General features: G+C 36.2%; 1 pseudogene; it reads right to left on the bottom strand.

The window, feature by feature from the left end:
* Nucleotides 1-3,723: 3,723 nt before the first annotated feature.
* On the bottom strand, nucleotides 3,724-3,792 carry LOC121147621 (annotated as a pseudogene).
* Nucleotides 3,793-14,769: the final 10,977 nt, after the last annotated feature.

Genomic DNA, 14,769 nt, shown 5'->3' with positions numbered 1-14,769 from the left:
AGGTGTGTGGTACAATGTTCATGTGTTTTGGGTATATACTCCTTTCCTCACAATGTTCTTCAAGACACCCAAACAGCTAACTCAGTCCATTCAGACGCTTGCTCAAATGCCACCTTTCCAAGAAGACTCCCTGATGAATGCTTATGTCACAGACACCCCTTATGTCTTCCCTTCCTTTTAATTCTGTACTTCCACATATCATCACTTCCATATTACATAGCTTGTCTTATCTCCTGAGTCTGCTTACCAAAGTGTATTCCTGTTACAACAGGGGCCCTCATAGCTGAACATCTAGCCCCCATGAGAGCATTCTGTTCATGGTTGGCACCTAGTTCCATTCACTGAGTATTGAGTGAGTGTATGTGCTAGGTACTGTATTTGTCTCTGAGAGAGCAACCCAAGTATGTAAGGATGTAAAACAAATTGGCCCCTTCCTGAGGTTCATGTCTATATACCAGAATGTTGGATGAAATGGTTCTACTCATTTATAAGTTGGGGGAAATTAATAAGGGTAGCTGTGACGAAAATCAGGGGAAAGTGATAGTAGAAAACAGGCAAGATTAAACATATTTTTAAACTCACTGTTTTAGTTTCTTTGTTTCTCCCTTCGTTTCCTCATAAACACAACAAATTCAGAAAATGGTCATTTTTCAAAGAAATTCATAGACGCAGATGATTAATGAATGTGAATAACATTTCTTTAAGTTTATTTTTCAACACTTCTGAGGGAGCAATGTGGCCCCTAGCTGGTAATTAATTTTTGGCTGTAATTCAAATGTTCTATTAATAACCAATCTGTAGATTAATAAAATCTTGAAATTTGTGTTCAAGTCAAGAAAGTCACGTAAGTTAGTCATTAATCTTAAGTTAGTGACACATTCTTTCAACCAGTATTCACCAAGAATATGCCATTAATGGCACAGAGCACACTCATTTTGAATTTATTAAATTTGTCTATTTTTACACTTGCTAAAAATCTTCATTTAGTCTCTCAACTCAGTAGATTGTAAGAAGGGATGTGACAATGTCTTTCTCCAAGTGTACAAACAACGAGATGCAATGTCATTAAGATGTACTATATGCTAAACACTTGGCCTGGGTACCCACATTGAGTCCTCAAGAAACCAGGTAAAATACCATCATTTCTGTTTGGCAAATAAATACTTGGCTGCTAATTTTTCAAATGTTGTATAGAATAATGCAGTTAGATAAATTCCTTTTTTTGCATCGAATCAACTGTTAATTATGTCTTTATCTGAGGACTGATACTATAAAAATATGTTTTGAAGGGAATGAAGTTTTACTAAGAAAATATATTTTGAGATGTGTTGCATAGTAAGGTTATTATAGTTAGTTATAACACCTTATGTATTTCAATATCACTGAAAATAAATTTTAATATTCATACCACAATATTTTGCTTACGGCCATTTGCACTGCTGTATTTTTTTTCAGAAATGGGAAAAATATATCATTATGTAAGAATTATATTAAACTTGCTGTGGTTAATTTCACTAAATTATTATTCAACATTTTTCCCCAAAGCTTGAAAAAAATGATTATTTACCAGGATTCACTTATAAACCATTCTGAGCAGAGAACAAAAAGCAAAATTAGTGAGATGCAGAGAAGGATTGCAATGTGAAACAACGTTTTAGAAAGGATATAAAAAAGGCTCATTGGGCCAAATGGCAATTGTGATAACTTCCTCATTAAATAATTTTTGAGTTGAATACTTTTGGTGTACTGTTTTGTCGTGTACCTCACAGATAGTCTAATTTTTTAATGCTTGATTTTTGAGACCTGTCTACTACAAATGGGCATGCTGTCTTTTACCAACCTTCCCACAGTTTTTATTGTCTCGTTCCCTGTAACTCCCGTAGATGGCTCCTCGCAGCATCTGTCTGTTATCCCGGAGCTCATAACAAGTTCAGCAGCTCCCTGAGGTCATCTTCAATCATTAAGCAGTACTGCTGTGACTTTTTTTTGTTGCTTTATAAATGAGTAGACAAAAATGGGTGAGAAAAAACCGTTTGTAAAACATTAATTCCCTTTTTTTTCACTGTTCCAAATTTCACTGAATACTACTAAATTTTATCATAAATCATTTGCTTCATGTTGCACTATGTAATTTTACTCATGCACCCCACTGGAGTACACTGAGTTTTTGTCTTTCCTGTATATTTTTAGTTGAGTTTCTCGATTGAAAATTTTTGTCTCAAAGGTTCTGCACATATTTTCAGCTTTCATTAGTAATTAATTAAAAATGCAATTAGAAGAATTCCATTGAGAATTGTAGGCAATAACTGGATTATTTGTGTCAAATCCTTATTAAAGAGCCTGGGCTACTGGTGAGATTGTAGGCTTGTACAGCCTCTATGAAAGTTTGTATGGAGAATGTTAACGTAACTGAAAATTCATCTACATAAGACTCAGCTGTCCCATACCTAGGAATATATCCAAATGAAGTGAAATCTGTAAATGAGAAAGTGATTATGCAGCCCTATATTTACAGCATCACAATCCACAATAGTGACTAGATGGAAACAAGCCTGTTGAAATAAGAATGGATGAAAAAATTGTGGTATATCTACTCCATGGAATACTACTCAGCTTTTAAGATGAATGGCATCCTATCACTTGCAACAAAATGACCCTGACTTATTGGCTTGTTAAAATAAGCCAATGCTTTTGTGCAGTGAAATAAGCCATCCCAAAAGGATGAATATCAAATGTCTTTTATGATATAGGAAAACAGTCATACAAGATACAATGCAAATAGATATATAAGACATATGTGTATATACATGCATGCAAATACATATATGATATGTATGTATATACACACATATATAGCTGATACATGTATATACATATATTCTCATAAATGTATAATGAAGACTAGCATACCAAGAAGCCATTGCTACACTCCAATTAAAGGAAGGCTCCCAATGAAATAGCTAAATAAATCATGACAATAGGATACTAGATTTGTTTATTACAATTCCATGACGTACTTAAATAGCAGGAGTTTACACTTGTGAAAGTTACTAGAGGGCTAAAATACTTTTAACAATATGGTAGAAAAAATGGGAGGAGAAAATGGAAAGGGAGAAAACAGTGAAGAGCAGGATATCCTTGTACTAACAAAAAAAATGTATCAAGAGAAATAACAAAAATAATCTTATTTTAACATTTTTATTGTTTTTTAATATAAATTTAATTTTTGAAGATGTTTGCATAGTTGATTAGTGCAGAAAGGGTTTAGGATTAGGGGAAAGTGGGTGAAACCCATGTTTCCAAATTTTCTTTGTCTTCTCCTGTGTCTGGGGGACAGAGGGAGCTGGGGGGAGAGGAGCACAGCATCTCACAACCTCCTCAGTACCTGGGGACGTGGAGCAGCCATTCCATTCCCATCCCAGGGCCCCAATATGGAGCATGCTTTGAAGATTGTGTTCAAGTGGTTTTGATAGTTCTGAGATGCCATTGATCTTGCCAATCCAAGGATAAGGAAATCCTTCCAAGGTCCATTGGCTCACAAAGTCCACCTTAGATTCTCCATTTGCCCAGATATTTGCTGTCAGTGCTAGGCTGGAGTAGTTGACCCATTCTCTGTTATGATACTAGATATCCTGTGTAGGCCTCAATTGACTGCCGTATCCTCCACGTGCATCTTGGCATGCCATCCATTACTTCATCTAAGCCACTGAGTAGGCTCGGTTCTGTGCAGGGGCCATGCTAATTTTCTCTGTATCGTTTCAGTTTTAGTATATGTGCTGCCAAAGTGAGCACTAGGCTTGGTTCTGACACATGCATTTCATGGTCTGACCACAGATGCTGTGGTTCTCCCCTTGATGGAATTTTGAATCCATCTTTCAGTTGGGCAATCCCCAAAGAAACCCTATCCAAGGTGACCCCAGACCTAACTCATGTGTGTGCTTACCAGTACAGGGTTCTGCTCAGTCTGTCACCCACATCAGCCTATGCACACAACAATAGTTACAATTGCTGGGTCAGTTCTATCTCCAGCCCCATCTCTTACACAAATCAATGGGTGCTGCTGCCCAGACCAAGCCTTCCCACCACACATTTGGACCTAATGTACAACAGAGGGGACTGTAGCCTAGTTGGCATGACACCTAGTAGACCCCACCAGACCTAACCCCAAGCCTGGTTCCTGTGTTTGCCAATATGTACAACAGACTGATCCAGCCCAGTCTCTCCTACATCCCGTTAAGTTCTCATATGTGTCAATAAGCCTAGCTCTACCTAACTGATTCAACTATCCAGGCCAAACTTATGCTGGTGGGTGCCACTGCCTATTTAGCCAGGTCCACCCCAGCCCTTTTCTCATGCTCACCTGTGGCAGTTATGGCCCATCAGAGAGGTACCCACAGTTTCCCTACTGGTGCTACTCCCGGTACTGGATCTTGCACTCTCCAGGTGGTTCTGCAGTCTAGTTTGACAGGATTTGTCCCCAGTCCCAGCCCTTGCCTGCTGCTGCTGTGGCAAAGCCAAACCAACCTGCACTTACTCTGGGTCTTGTATATACCAGTGGGTATAGCTCAGTCTAACTCTCCATAACCCTGTTCACATGCAGGCCAACAGGCGTTGTAGCCCTCCCCAGCCTGGTCTGATCCTAGTCCCTGTTATGATCACCAGTGGGAGCAGTAGCCCAGTAGAGGAGCCCTCCACAACACCTCCCAATGGGCTCATACCACCCCCTCCCTACTCCACCAAGTTGGTACTCCAACTTCAGAATCAATTTAATACATTGATTGACCACTATGGGATATTAATGGTGACTCTGAAGTGTGATTAGGGGTGTGGATGCTAGTGCCAAACTTAGTTGTCTTCAAACCCTGCTTTATAGCTGTGTTACCTTGGGCAAGTTAACTACATCATATGGGTTTTCATTTTTATAGCTATACCAGGAGTCCTAAAAATGTCTACTTTTTTGACTTATTGTGTGCAGTAAATGAATTCATTGATACATAACACTTAAGACAACTTGGTACATAGGATGCAATTATTACAATTTAGCTTTGACTATTACTAAATATTAAGCATAGCGTACAATTCATGTGGGCTGGTGTTGCAGCAAAGTGGGTTGGATGTTCCATCTGCAATGCCACTATCCCATGAGGGCACTAGCTTGCAGTCCAGCTGTTCTACATCTGATGCAGCACAATGTTAATAGCTTGAGAAAAACAATGGAAGATGACCCAGGTGCTTGGGCCCCTGCCACTCATGTGGGAGACCCAGATGATATTCCTGGTTCCTGGCTTTGGCCTTGCCAGAAGTCTTGGTAGTTACGGCCAACTTTGGAGTTAACCAGTGGGTAGAATATCTCTCTCTTTCACCCTATAAAACTAATTTTCAAAAGTAAATAGATATTTTTTAAAAGATTAAATGATTCATTTATCCTTGATCCGCTTTCTTTGTTAACTGGAAACAGTGCATTCTGCACAAGTTACCACATATACTTGAATTTCTGTATCCATGGAATGGGGAAGGAAATACATTTAACTCAGCTGAGAAGCTAAATTTTCCTAGGAGACACTGTTAAGCTGTTTTGTTGGTAGGATCTGCCAGTGTTACAGCAGTGAGCATTGGATAAGAGGACAAAATACCTGAGTTCCAGTTCTGATTTTGACAGTGATTACTTACTTGGCTAATGACAAATTACAAAATTTAATTTGATTATATTATCCTTACATAATAAGCTCTTCAGGCTCTCTAAAACATTTATGCAAATACGTGATTAGTTATTTATAGACTTTAGTTCAAAAATGACAGTTTTTTCACAAATAGAATTTTCAATGCTGATACAAGCTTTTGAATTTTTTAAAATTTATTTTATAGTTCTTATATTGATATAAAATAGTATTGAATATACCAGTTTTATCTCTCCTCACTCTTTTATGTATTTGAAACACACGTGCAGATCAAGAATTACAACATTAAGATGTTTTTTAAATGTGCTTAGTTTTTACAACAATACCTAATTCTCATAGGATAGGGCATTAATAATCCAAGGTTTCATGAAAATGGGAAAGAAGGAGACAGAACTTCTGGCACATCAGTTAAGGAGCCATTAGGTCGCCCATATCCTTTCCAGAAGTTCTGATTAAGCCCGGGCTCATTTTCTGGCAATTTCTTGCTCATGCAAACTCTGGGAGTTAGTAGGTGGCGGCTTCCATATTTGGGTTTCTGCCATTCAGTTTGGAGACCCAGACGTAGTTCCTGACTCCGCTTGTGGTCATTTGGGGGAGTGGACCAGCAGAGGGAAAATCTGTCTCTAACCCCATCAGTTCCCTCTCCCTCTCGCTGTTTCTCTCCATCTCCCTCTTTTTGTGTGTGATTTTCTGCCTTTCTAATAGATAAGGGGGTGAGAGATGAAGAAGACTGTGTGTGTGTATGTGTAAGCTAAAATTTAGTAGGAAATGTTCCTCTGAATGATTTTTGCTACAAATAAAGTGCTTTGTCAAACTCTATTTAATCTTTGTCAAATGAAAAAAAAAATCGGAATTATGTACTAGTATAATCTTAATGTTTCAGGGACCATTTTAAAACATGCTTTTATATGAGAAAATTTGAACAGATTTTCTTTTGATTATTATTTACAGGCCTTAACTAGTTTCCTGCTGAACAATGTCATTTTACGACTTATTTGCTGAATTGTTTATTTAATAAGACTATTGACATTTTGAATGTAATATAAATTTTAAAGTATGCTTCCTAAAAATGAGTAAAATATCAAGTTAAAAATAAATGAACAAACTTGGATGTTGTACATAAAGGGATTTTGAATTTCTATAAGAAAAAAAAAGGAGACAGTGTTTTTAAAGAAAGAAAGGCAAAGATTAAAAATTCCCAGCATTATTTTCAGGCTTTAAAGCAAGAGTCTGTTAAATATTACAAGATTTGATTAAAAATTGACACAGACCATAGGCATTTGAAGGCTGGCATCCACTCTGCTCTTAGTTTTGCTGCTCTCCAAAAAGTATGAGGAGGAAATATTACTGAATGAAATCTAGGCCAAGCAAACATATGGCTGTGGGATTTCTTTCAGATGAGGTAATTTTGAACACAGAGATTTTCTCAGAGAAGAAAATTTTCCCCGTAGACATTTATAACAGTATTCTTGAAAATCTGATCATGACACACTGCAGAAAATGATCCTTTAAAACCCGAGAATACACTCAGCTCTTTTTTTCTGAAATCAGTTCTGGGATGATGTCCATATCACTTTTGAATAGCAAACAGATTTGTCTGCTGGAATTTTGCCAGGAGAGAAATGTTGACATGTTATGCTTTATTGTAGAAACATGAAACATTCCTCTCTACGCATGATTCATGAACAGGAAGATGAGGCATCCTTTTCCTGCCCTTCTGAAACTGAAAAACCGTAATGTTGATATCACCACATGTGTGTCCACATCAGTTAAAATGTGTTGCCATTGTATATTATTTGTCATAGTGGCTGGAATCCTATTTGAATAAATAAGACAAAAACCATTGAATAACACATTATTAAGAATAAATTATTCATTCAAGCCAAAATCCCACTTCAATTTGACCTAAGAAATAGCAACTGGCTAAGATTTTATTAAACAAAATTTCATTACAATTACTTAATCCTCTGTTGATTAAATAGACATTTTTGTTGTAATGGATAGCGTTAGCAATAACAGTGATCAGATAATGGCCACTTATAAAATCGTACTTACTATGTCCATTTCATATTATTAAATAAGGTACTTTGTTTCTATTATCTTATTATCCAAAAGAAATGAAATTTGCATACGAGAAAGTGATCTGTACTGCTGTATTTACAGTAGCATAATCTACAAGAACAAAGACATGAAAACAACCCAGATAACCATTGAAAAAGGAGTGGATAAAGAAAATTGTGGTACATCTACTCTATTAAAAAGAATGTGATCCTACCATTTGCAACTTAATGGTCCCAACTAGAAACCATTACATTCAGTGACATAAGCCAATCCCTAAAGGAAAAATATATGTTCTGTCTGATATAAGGCAACATTCATTCGTAATACAAGATCAAGAGGTATATAGGCACACAAAAGTGTACACATAATAGTGTATCATTATTGAGATGTAAAACTATAATGCAGTATGTATCTTTACTTCCAAATAAAAGATGAACTTCCAATGAAACTGTTAAATGTATCTTGAAAATAGTATTTTGGACTCTGTCATTCTCCATACCTACAATGTCAGGATACACTTAAGTAGCAGAATAATGTCCTTAAGACTGTTTATGAAGGACTATACTGTTGTAATAATATAGGGGGAATCAGTGAGGGGAGAGAGTCTGCGAAATGGGGAAATCCCAGAGCCTATGGGAACTGTATCGTAAAGCAAATTAATTAATCAATTAAAAAAATTAGTCATGATTTGATGTGACAACAAACTACTAGTGCATATAATAATATGGTGACCCAAAAGGAACGGAAGTTTTCAGGAAAGATTTTCAGGAAACAAATGTGAAAAGGAGCCAACTAGAGAGATCTGTCTTTAAGATATATCTACATCATTCAAGCAGTGAAGATCCTGTCTATGTAAGAAAAGCTGGGTGGTATTGGAGAGCAGTGTAGATACTAGGGGAATAAATCCCTTAAATGTTTTAGAGGAGTAAACATTTCCACTAGGAGTTAAGACGTTGATTAAAACCCCTGCCAACATCCCATATCAATTTACTTAGGTTGATTCTTGGCTCCAATGCATGATTTCACTTGCATGCTAGCCCTGGCTCATGCGTTTGGATCCTTGCAATCCGCATAGAGACCTGGATTGTGTTTCCAGCTTTCAGCGTAAGCTCAACCCCATAAATTATAGCCATTTGGAGACACAAATTGGTAGATAACACCTTTCCATTTGTGGTTCTCAAATAAATAAATGAATATTTTAATAATATTTTGAGGTAGAGACACATTCTATTATCCATATATTAGAACAGCTAGACATTCAGACACACAAGAAATGCAATTCCTTTACTATCTCTGAAAAAAAAGTGAGCAGAGGCTCTATCTTAATATAAAAGCTGTATTTTGTATCTTTTATGGCTACTTTGCATAGAATTATGGATTGGAAGTTGAATGTAATTCCTCATGAATTTGCAGGTTTGGGCTGAATTGAAACACCTTTTCAGCAGCTGGATGAATATAAACTTTCTCTCCCAACTAATAGCTCACCAATTCAACTGCCAAGAGAGGAAAAACTAGATCAATAGCGCTCCTTATAGAACTTTCTTAATGAAGCTTTTCTGTTTAGGCTTTCATTTCCTGCCTCAATTCATAAATAAAGACAATGGGGCGGGGAGGCTCAAAAGCTGGTTATTTCATATTCAAATACTAACAAGAAAGATTGAATGTTTATGGAAAAGCTTGATCTGTTGTAAGTAGAACTTGGCTGCTTGTTGCAAAGTCGGCTATTAAAGTAAGCAGAACCACTGTTTTAAGCCCAGGAAAGCTCAGTTCATCTGACCTCCCTAACTCTAGAGCTGTCACATTGAGGTCTTCTGGAAAGGCGCATTATCTACAGCTTTGATGTCAAACTTAAAGGAGTTCACAGTGATGTCTGAATTCAGTATTTCTCACACTGTAGAAAGAGAATTGATTTTAGAGCAATTTCGGGTAATGTAAAAACAAATGTTCCATTTTCTATTATTAGGGTAAGAGTGTGTCCCATGTAGCATACACACATTCCCTTGCAGATTTCCAAGTTTGCACTATTTAACTGCTGTAGTTTTCTTCACATCTGAAAGTCTTTTGTAATTCCCTTGCAAAGAAAAACTCTGTGTTTGGAAAGGAAATATGTTTAGGTTTTCTTGGTAGATTAAGGACAATCCTTTTGATAATAATATACAGATACATGTACACATAGCATTAACTGTAAATTTACATTTTCAACATTAAAGAAACAGCAGAAAAGATGTGCCTCTACCAGATACAGATTCCAATTTAGCTTTCATTAAAATGTTTGTTTTTTGTAAAAATGAGAGTGGAATTGAAATCAGCAATGCATTGAGATTTAATCCTATGTTTTAGCTCTGATTTCTCTCTATTTTATAGTTTAATGCTAAGGTTTACAATTGTGGGATCAACTGAAAGGAAAATATAGAAATGGAATTTGTAATTTAAATGGTTCCTATTTAAGGAACATGTATTTTTGTGTGTTTTATTTTGTTCACATTTAAACTTTTTAATGATGCAGCTCCATAGGATTAAGGGTTTCCCGTTCTCACCTCCCCAGATCCCCTCCCCATTCCCTCCCCCTGACACACTGATTTCCCCTGTATTATTACAATGGTATGGTCCTTCAATAAAAGTCACAAGTCCGTCATTCTGCTATTTAGGTGCATCCTGGCATTGTAGGTAGAGGCAATGGTAGAAGGTTCAACATGCTATTGTCAAGATATATTTAGCAGTTTCATTGAAAGTCATTTTTTTAATTTGGAAGTAGAGATGCATAATGAAACATATCTTTACTTCTCAGTATGCTAGCTACTATTACATAGTTACATAAGATGTGTGTGTGCTGTTTGGCTGCAAAGTGTGGAGGAATTTTTAGTATCGCTGCTTCCAGTTTTAATATTGAGATTATCTAATTATTGTTCAAATTCTGGTGTCAAACTTATGCAAGGTTTGCAAATAGAGATATCCTGTGACTTTTTCAAAATTGTTTGCTTGCTTGCATTAATTTTTCTTTTGGATGAAAACGCCTCATGTACAGCAGCCCAGCATTTCGTGATTTGTATGTAGTTCAAAAGAGTGAAATATACAATGACAAGTCTTTTAGCTCCTGTCTATTAAGTTTAATGTGGCCTTTGATGACTGTTCAAAGAAATCACTTTCTAATGAGTACTTTACTAACATGCCATATTTTCTGATCCCATAAAACTAGGAGGAATTCATGGTGAAATAGCATGAAATTACTTTGATAAGGTTTCATCCATCTTTTCATTTGTGTGTGTGTTTTAAACAGTGGTGACTGTTTCAACACTATGGCATCATGAAAGTTTTTTTTACACTCATAAATAATGTTCTAATATTGTGTAGTCAGACACACTGTACTCATCTGAGTTTGACCCTGTTTAATGTGTTAAGGAAATGTTGTAGCAGAAAATATTTTTCTTATGTTGTAGACCACAACGTACACATTTCAAACTCACAATTATCTCAGACCTTACATTTTTCAAACATTTGTTCCTTTAAAGCAGGCTGCTATGATAAGAGACAATATCTTGAAAATGTCTCATCGACTTTCAAATATGTTTGAGTTTTTAATGCTAATGCTTTAAATTTTTAAAAGAGAATGTTATAGGAAAAATTCCTTTCAAAAGGCAAAGACCCATGTACTTGGGAAGCTGCTAATATTATATACAAAACCTTAAATAAAGAAGGATTTATTTTTTCTCCAAATAATGCATATTGTTTCCTTGCATTTTCAAAATGATTTTAATCAGAAAGGAAAATTGGGAGTTCAGAATCAGGATGTAATTCTGAGATGATATAAAAAATTATTGGTAGTAAGGCTACCCTTAGTGCTACACAGGAAAAACGTGTGACTGCATGATTTAATTCTGTGAAGTATGACGGCATCATTAAACACATGTGCTCCCCAATTCCACAATAAAACTTGACAGGGATTGATTAAGAGCAGTGATGGAGCTGAAAACAAAACTGCAGGAAATAGTAACAAATATCCTACTTTAATGCATTTAGGAAGGCAAAGAAAATAAAAATATCAGCCCCAAACAATGTTATCTTTTTACTAGCTTGTTTACAATAAACAACAATTCTGCAATAACATTTAACAAGGCATGATTAACAGCAATGAGAAAGTTTGGTAGAGAGTGGCTTTACTGTTTCCTACCATTCATTTTTTTGCCCAGTAGAAGATGGGTCATTACTAGTGGGTACTTTCTTGCAAGCAAGTAGGTGAGAAATGGTTATGTATGATTCAGTCTGTGATCCTTGGTGAGGCTTCTGGCTTGAGGAGGAGCTGGGCAATGTGCAGTGCTCACAGCCATCATCTCCCACGCCCACCACCACAAGAGGCCTGCAGCTCTCCAGCTTCTGCAGGTGGGTGCGTGTGCAGCTATGGAGTAAGAGGATTATGCTCAGCTACCTCTCCCACCCGCAGATCATGAGGATTTTATTCAGTGGGTCTCCAGCAATAACAACTGAATTAGTTTTTTTAAAAAGACTTAGTTCCCCAATCTTAACTATACACATTTTTCAAAACATTAAAATTGAAATTTTAAAATTGATATAAATACTTGTTCATATATATATATATATGGGATATATATATATATATATATGGGATTTCATGTGCTGTTTGAATACAGGTACATACCATGTAGTGATCAAATTAAGGTAACACATCCCTTGGCTTAAATGTTTCTCATATATATATAGTGGAAAGACAGATTTACAGAGAAAATGAGAGACAGAAAGATCTGTCTGTTGGTTCACTCCTAAAGTGGCTGTAATGGCTAGAACTTAATCAATCTGAAGCTAGGATGCAGGAGCTTCTTCTGGGTCTCCCAAGTGGGTGCAGGGTCCCAAGGTTTTGGGCTATCCTCTATTACTTTCCCAGGCCTCAAGTAGTGAGCTGGGTTGGAAGTGGGGCAGCAGACATGAACCGGTGTCCATATGGGATCCTGGTGTGTGCAAGACGAGGATTAACCACTGAGCCAATGAGCCAGGCCCTGCTCACTTATTTAATGAAATCATTCAAAATCCTCCCTTCCAAGTATTTTGAAATATACAATATGTGATTATCAAATATGAGTCCCTTGACACTGGGACTGATTTCTCCTATTTAATTGTAATTTTGTTGACCAACCTCTTCTCATCCTCTCCCTCTCTCTGCACTCATCTCTATTAACCACTGTTCTACTCTTTCTTTTTTTTTTTTTTTTCTTTTTAAAATTTATTTAGTTAAAAGGCAGAATTACAAAGAGAGGAGAGATGGGAGGAGGGAGGGAAAAAAAGAGATCTCCCATCCACTGGTTCACTCCCCAAATGGCCCCAAGCACTGAGACTGTGTTCCAGGTTGAAGCCAGGAACATAGATCTCCAACTTAGTCCATGTGATTTCAGGAGTACAAGCACCTGGGCCATCTTTCTCTGTTTTCCTGGGTACATTAGCAGGGAGATCAATTGGAAATGAAGCAGCTAGGCCTTGAATCAACACCTATATAAGCTGCCAGCATTCCAAGTGGCAGTTTATAACAAGCATTGCTAGGCCACAATGCTGGCACTTCTTTATGTGAGAACAACATTGTTAACTTCTAGGTAACAGTGAGATTTATAGTATTCATATCTTTGTTCCTGGGTTATTTCACTCAATGTAATGTCTTCCAGATTGATCCATGTTTTTATGCATTACACAGTTTCATTTCTTTTTATTACAGGGTTGATTCTATTTGTACATAAATAATATCTTATTTACCCAATCCCGGAAACAGGTTATTAGCCTATCTTGGCTATATGTATAATTCTACGGTTAACATAGAAGTTCATGAGTCTCCTTAGCATGAATTCTTTTCCTTGGGATATATGTCCAGTAGTGAAATTGCTGGATCACACATTATTTTGTTTTTATACGTATGAAAATCCTGCATATTGCTTTTCACAATGGCTGTGTTATTTTACATTTCCATTAATAGTGTTCAAGAGTGGCCTTTGGCCTTTCTCTACATAAATGCCAACAGATATTAACTTTTGTCTTGTTGATAGTATCCATGCTGCTTGGAGTGATTGAAAATGATATTATAGCTTTGCTATACATTTCCCTGATGACTAATAACACTGAGCATTTTTTCACATATCTGTTGGCCATATCTATTTCCTATTTTGAGAAATGTCTATTAAGACTTTTTGTTCATTTTAAAATAACATTACTGATACATATATATAACGTATAAATACTAATAAGTTTGAATTTCTTTCAGATTCTGAATATTAACTCCTGGTTAGATCTATAATTTACAAACACTTGTTCCCGCTCTTTAGATGGTCTCTTAATTCTGTTAGTTGCTTCTTTTACTACACAATTTTTACATATAAAACTGTTTATCTAACTTGCCTTTGTTGCCAGTGATTCAGAGGTCATACATCATTCACTGACACTGAACTACAATCTATAAACTGACTTCATAAGTTATTGTTAGCTCTGTTGCCTTGAATCTCATTTCTATTATATTTCAAGAAGTACATCAGATGGTTTTCTATGATTATCTCCTCACTACTAGTTCCTTAGATTAGAAATAATTTGATTAGTTTAAAGATGAAATATAGAGTAATTTGAAAAGGATACTAGCTAGAAGCACTCATTCTGTCAGCTTCCAAAAACATGGTTCTTGCTAACACAACAAAGAACACATGGGAATAAGCAGAGAAGTCCCTTGGAATTACAAAGTTGAATGTTAAATAATAGTTCTGATGAACTTCAGTAAGGAACCCCTGGTGAACTCTAAACATCCATTGTTACAGGATGGCAATCTGTTTTAGTTTACGTGACCACGCACCATGATCCAAGGCCAATTTTCTTAATGTGCATCCAAAAAGTCATTTCATGCTCAGTAATTCCTGCCAATGATGATTTGCATCCTTTTTTAAAGGGAAAACCAAATGTGCATCTTTCTAATTAAAAATAGTGTAAATACACTTGAAAAAGAAATCCGCACTTAATTTTAAAAATCTTGAAAACATAAAAGAGCATATGT

This window comes from Ochotona curzoniae, unplaced genomic scaffold, assembly GCF_017591425.1.
Source record: "Ochotona curzoniae isolate NIBS_2020 unplaced genomic scaffold, NIBS_Ocur_1.0 scaffold_4506, whole genome shotgun sequence".
In the NCBI taxonomy this organism is placed as follows: Eukaryota; Metazoa; Chordata; class Mammalia; order Lagomorpha; family Ochotonidae; genus Ochotona; species Ochotona curzoniae.
The sequence above is the reverse complement of the archived record's forward strand: the minus strand, read 5'-3'. Positions and strand labels throughout refer to the sequence as shown.